Raw genomic sequence first — 7,500 nt, forward strand, 5'->3', positions numbered from 1 at the left:
CATAATGCATCTCTCCTTTTCCGTTTCCAGTGTGTATCTGATGGAGGCAGTAGCGCCCTCTTTATTCCTTTTCATGTAGCTCTACTACTCGGTGTCTTCCTTTTAACGTGCCCCCATACAAGGATCCGCTAGCGGAGGCAGTGGACGCTATGTCCCTGGACTGGAACAGATGGTCCAATATTTATCTGTTCCCTCCGCACAGCCTCCTTTTGAAGGTCCTTGATAAGCTGAGATCCTTCAAAGGGAAAGCAGCAATAGTGGCCCACAAGTGGCCAAATAGCGTGTGGTCCCCTCTGGCATTGGAACTACGATTTAAATTTGTACCGTTACCGGATCCATCCCTGTCTCAGCGAAAACAGAAGTCGACTGTCTTCGCTTCATCACAGAAAACACGGAACCTACATCTCACGATATAGAATGTGTGTATATAGAATGTGGCATGAAGAGGCAAAACCTGATGAATGCGAGCTAGGAGTGTTGGTGAAAATAGCTAAAAAGGGAGACCTGACTGATTGCAATAATTACAGAAGCATAACACTTACGTCAGTTGTTATAAAAATATGTAGTATGCTTATTCTTTTAGAAACTGGAGAGCGAGATTAATAAAAACATGAAAAAAGATCAAGCAGGATTTAAAAAAGGTAGAAGTTGCGCTGACCAAATTTTCTTTTGGAGATATGATGTACAGCAATGTGTAGAATATAGAAATCCCCTTTGGATGGTATTTTTGCACAAAGAAAAAGCCTTTGATAATGTTCATGAGCATAACAAGTGAAAAGTTAACGTTAATTGAGTCTTATCAAGCGAGTTTTCAGTGAACAGTAGAGTACTCGAAGGGAATGTGTTGTCACCTATGTTATTTATCCTCCTCGTGGACTTTGTAATGTGTAGAACAGTTAGAGATGGTGGAGAAGGATCGGACTGGAATGATAATAGGAATTTTTAACAGACCTAGAGTATACTGATGATGCTGTCCTTCTTAGCAGAACACCACAGGATTTCCAATGCTTGCTTGCCAGAATGCATGAAATATCACACGAAGTAGGGCTGAAGATAAATAGAAGGAAGACATAGATTATGAAACGGAATATGTAATGGAGGGTGAAATATCATTGGAAGGAGAAAGGATTAATGAGGTAGAATCATTTAAGTATTTAGGAACAATGACCTCTAATACAGGATCTTTAGAATTAGAGTTCAGTGAAAGATTGAAAAACAAATCAGGCAATGGCTATGTTAAGTAAAATTTGGAAATCAATTCGTCTGAAATTACATATAAAAATCTGTATATATCAGTTTAGTGAGATTGGTGTTACTCTATGGACATGAGCCATGGTATGATAATGAAACGATCTCCAATAGATTCAGTAGATTTGCGAATGAAACTCTCAGAAGGATATTTGGATTTGAATGGCAGGAAATGATTAGAAATGAAACTATAAGAGAGATTACTCGAGTACCATATGTGGATGAGATCATGATGAGGGGTAGATGGAGGTAGTTTGGACATGCTCTTCACAATCCCCAAGAGAGATTAGTTCACCAAATGTTTAACTGGGCTCCACAAGGCACTAGAAGAATTGTAAGACCCAGGCCTACAGGACTTACGACTATAAAGCGCGAAATAGGAGAGGATGAATGGAAAAGTATTGAATTAAAAGCTCAAGACAGTAACGACTGGTGAAATCTAACCAAGGCCCTTTGCGTCAAGAGGCATGAAAGATGATGATGATGATGATATCTACTATATCAGACACTTAGCTTAAGGAATCTAAGGTACAAAAAGCTGAGATTTACTGACTTTGCCACGTGATTTCGATGTCAGATGAGTCTTGTTATATAATAGTCACAAAATATTTGTTACCTTAAGGAAAAGCACAATAACCAAGGCATGTCGAACCAAGAATATTCTCTGACACAAGATCCTACAGTAATAATAGCGTTTCCCCCCAAAACCCATACGAAATTTCAACAATGCTGCAAGTTAGGCGACTCCAGCCTTTGGCCCGTTGAGATAAAACAATGCAGATAGACGGATGGAGTAGCAGTACCATGCCTGGGAAATCATCATGCTACATTAAATATCATCGTTGGTTATAGCAAATATTTTTAGCAAATAAACGTATGGAAACTATATCACACTGATTCCATAAATATCTGTCGGTGGTCTTTTGCTTTCAATCTGCATAACTGCCTTGTAAAATGTCATGATTTTCAACCACACACGCAAACATTATACAGTATATATATATATATATATATATATATATATATATATATATATATATATATATATATATATATATATATATATATATATATATATACGCACACACGCACACACACACACACACACACACACACACATATATATATATATATATATATATATATATATATATATATATATATATATATATATATATATATATATATATGCGTGTGTGTGTTTGTTTGTGTGTGTATTACTTGGAATTCATAGTTTTTTTATTGGTACTTTTCAGTCCTTATTATTTGTTTTCCCAGTTATTTTTCTGCTGCATATATCTCTAAATATTAGTCAATTTTCAATCTTTTAGAGGTCTCCATTCTATTTGCATTTGTTTCTCTAAATATTCATTGCTTCTCACCACTTATTTACCTAACAGTATGATCCTTTTTATTTTCTGTTAATCTAGACATCTTCTTGATATTGCCTGTTTCTCTTGACGTCGGTCCTTGTAAAACCATATCACGTCCCTGGCTACTTCATACCAGTGCGCTATAGTATATGTAGAAATGTCATACTGCATAAATGCTTATATGTTTGGATGATTTTAATGCTCACCAGGGGGAGTGGTTAAGTTCTATCTCTCCTACCAATTGCCATGGCTTAAGAGCTTTAGACTTTGCCTCTGAATCAGGCTGTGAGCAAATCATAAATGAAGCTACCCAAAGGTCTAACTCCCCTGGCGTTATAACTATTAAGGTTGGTTCTCCAGTCGGGACATCTGATCATGCCTTGATTTCATTAGTAGTGAAGACTGAGTAGCCTGTCCCTGATATATCACACTCTTTTAAAATCTATATGAAATCCCAAGCAGACTGGAATGAGATTTTGCATAATATTTTGTGCTTGAATTGGTCACAATTATATAGTAGTGTAGATCCTGTTGTCCCTTTGAATGAGAATATAGTCAACATAATTGATAGGCGTATCCCTTCTCATGTTCTAAGGTACCAAGTGAAGGACAAACCGTGGTTCAATGATGATTGTAGACGTGCTTGTTTGGAGAAGCAGGGGGCCTATCGTCTTTGGAAGGGTAACAGATCATATTTGACCTGGGATAACTATACTCAGCTTCGAGCGTTTCTCAGAGAGTTTATGCCTCAATTGAAAAGGAGTACAATTTAACCATTAAAGAAACCCTTTCTGGTACAACTCATGAACATAAATGGTGGTCTACCCTTAAATATGCACTCTTTGGTGTAGATGCAACAGTTCCTCCTTTACTTAAACCAGATGGCCCAGTCCCTCACTGTCCAAAGGAAAAGGCAACCCTCTTGGATGATGTTTTTGACAGTAAAAAGAGTAATGAAAAACTTGAAATTCCTCATTCATGTTTTCCTGAGGCTAAACTAACTAGTTTAGCTTTTCAATCTCGTGAAATTAAAGCTCTGTTGATGAGCCTTGACGCTTATGGAGGTGTAGACCTGAATGGTATTTTTCCATTATTTTTATAACGACAGCAGATTTCTTAGCTCCAAAGTTATCTGATATTTTGAGCAAGATAGCAAGAAGATGAGCTTTTAGCACTTGTTGGAGGATTTGTAATGTTACTCATCTATGTAATTGTGTTTGTGGTAGCTCAAGTCCCACTGATTACTGCCCAATTCTCATAACTCCCATATTATCTAAACTTTTTGAACGTCTTCAGGCAAAACACCTTAATAGGTTTGCTGAAGGTAATCATCTATTCATTAGTTTGCAATTTGGTTTTCGTAAAGTCCTTGGAGCATGTGACACACTTTTTACAGTCTCCAATAATGTATAGAAATCCCTTATTTGCGGTTAGGAAGTTTGTATGATTGGCCATGATTTTAGTGCTGCCTTTGACCGTTTTAATCACGAGGCCCTTATTTTCAAACTCAAACAATTGGGAGTGGGTGGGTCGTTTCTTAGCATTATTATTGCTTGTTTAAGTAATTGATTTCAAAGAGTTGTTGTTGATGGGCACCATAGTGATTATAGGAATGTGATATCTGGTGTTCCATAGGGTAGTGTTCATGGCCCATCACTTTTCATACTATATACACATATGTGGTTTGGCCTAGAAAACAAGCTTGTTGTATATGAAGATGATGCTACTCTCTTTACATCAATTCCATCCCCGCAATGTACATCTGGGGTTGGTGAATCCCTTAATAGAGATTTAGCTAAAATTAGTGCATGGTGCAAATTACGGGGTATGAAATTGAATCCTAACAAAACTCAAATTATGATTTTAAGTAGGTCAAGGACGGTGGCTCCTCAACATCCAGATCTCAGTATTGATAATGTTTCTTTAAATTTGTATGACATAAAATTTGAGGTGTGATTCTTGACGGCAAATTTACTTTTGAGAAATATATTAGGTCTGTGTCTTCTTCAATTTCAAAAAAATTGGCTTATTGAGAAAGTCTTTCAAGATTTTCGGTGATCAAACTATTCTGAAGAAGTGTTTTAATTCTTTCATTCTACCGTGTTTTGAGTATTGTTCTCCTGTCTGGTGTTCAGCTGCTGATTCTCATCTTAATTTGTTGGACAGAAACTTACGGTCTATTAAATTTCTTATTCCTGATATAGATATTAATCTTTAGTACCATCGTTCAATTAGTTCATTATGCATGTTGCCTAAGATTTTTCATAACTCTGACCATCCTTTACATTCAGATCTCCCTGGACAATTTTATTTTGTTCTTAATACTAGGCAGGCAGTTAATTCTAATATACAGGCCTTCTCCATCATGAGGCTCAATACTTCACAGTATTCTAGAAGTTTTATTCCAGCTCTGACCAAGTTGTGGAATGATCTTCCTAATCGGGTAGTTGAGTCAGTAGAACTTCAAAAGTTCAAAGATGGAGCAAATTTTTTCATGTTGACCAGTCTGACATGATTCTTTTTATAGTTTATATATGACATATCTGTTTTTGACGTTGTTAATAGTTTATAGAGGACATATCTGTTTTGACGTTGTTACTGTTTTTAGAATGATTTATTGTTAACTTGTTCTCGTCATTTATTTATATCCTTATTTCCTTTCTTCACTGGTCTATTGTTCCCATTTGAGTCCCTGGGGTTTTGGCATCTTGCTTTTTCAACTGGGGTTGTAGCTTGGCTAGTAATAATAATAATAATAATAATAATAATAATAATAATAATAATAATAATATTCTGTAATTCTCATACAGGGGCGTAGGAGCAGGGGGGGGGGGGCTGGGGGGCTTATAGCCCCCCCCCTTTTTTGCTGAAAATATGCTTTTAAACATACAAATTTATATTTTGTAAATTCATTTCATCCCTGGCAACAGCCATTGTACAGGCTAACACTCCCACCTCACCCCCGCCACGTAAGTATCATGTTAGTACCCAGCATCATAGTTTCACAGTCCCGTCACTCGTCACTCGCTTAGTTCTACAGAGAGCAGCCCCCATATTGGGAATCAAGCTACTTATAATGTTTGACCCCCAGTGTATACCGTGCAAACATATGTTAATCTATCCATCATTACCAAACACTATTATAGTAACAAACTATATTATTGATACGCACTAATAAATTGAAAACATGACACACGCGAACACATGTAGTTGACGAATATTGCACATATAAACATATGCATGAATGTGTATATATATATATATATATATATATATATGTATATATATATATATATATATATATATATATATATATATATATAAAATTTCTTCATAATCCTTTTTAAATATGTATACTTTTATATAATTTCAGAGCTTATGAAGTATTAATTATACATTATTCATACACTTTTCATATATATATTTTCTGGTCTCAGGCATGACTTTCAAATATGTATGTTTATATAAGAAATATGCTTGTTCTTAATTTTGCTTACTTACAATTATTCTATATATATATATATATATATATATATATATATATATATATATATATATATATATATATATACATATATATATATATATATATATATATATATATATATATATATATATATATATATATTTATATATATATATATATATATATATATATATATATATATATATATATATATATATATATATATATATATATATATATATATATATATATATATATATATACATATATATATAACTAAATTCAGTATTTTAATATATGTTGTACAACACAACAGCCATATTGGAAAGCAAGTTGAAACTTGTAGAATGATTTGATTTACCTAATGTTTTCATTTATCTAGATTCACGAAGTAAACAAATGAAAGAATCAAATTTACTCTATTTTCTTCTCACAAGGTCTGATGATTCATGTTATTATTCATTGAGTAATATTGAATCACTGCATGATACCTCATTGTCATTGGGAAAAAAACGATAGCCTTGACTTGATCGATATTGCGAATGAGTTGTAGCAAAGAATCAACATCGTCAGTATATTTTTGGTAAATTCACCAAGTAGGCCTATCAGTATATATATATATATATATATATATATATATATATATATATATATATATATATATATATATATATATATATATATATATATATATATATATATATATATATATTTATATACATATATATATATATATATATATATATATATATATATATATATATATATATATATATATATATATATATATATATATATATATATATATATATATACATATAGGCCTATTGGTATTTTATGATTGTTATTGTATAAAAATTGGAATTGGTTACATGAAAGTCTTCCAGAAATATGATTTTGTTTTTGATACAATATGCTGTCAGATGCCAGGAAATCGCATCTGAGGTTGTTTCCTCATAAAAATTTTTTGGGGAGACTCCCAGTCACCCCACCCACCCCAACTATGCCTTTGCGCCTACGGCTCCGCTTTCAGTGCCATATATATATATATATATATATATATATATATATATATATATATATATATATATATATATATATATATATATATGTATATATATATATTCTTTTCCATCAGACTCTCTATACTGATATTGTGATACTGTATTTGAGTAGTCTACTTCCGTACACGACGAATTCCTACTGATCAATCGAGTCAGTCCCTCGATTATAGATATTGTGAATCCAAAAAGACAAAAAAAAAATATACATGAAGTGCAGACTTATTCACAATTATTCATTCTTTTACACACTAAAAAGAAAAACATATTTATTACAAAAAAATAAGGGAAATAATTTTCTTATATTATTCCGACTACCTTAAAACCATCTCATCTGGCCTAATTATGTTTA

Source organism: Palaemon carinicauda, chromosome 26 (genome assembly GCF_036898095.1).
Source record: "Palaemon carinicauda isolate YSFRI2023 chromosome 26, ASM3689809v2, whole genome shotgun sequence".
Lineage (NCBI taxonomy): Eukaryota > Metazoa > Arthropoda > Malacostraca > Decapoda > Palaemonidae > Palaemon > Palaemon carinicauda.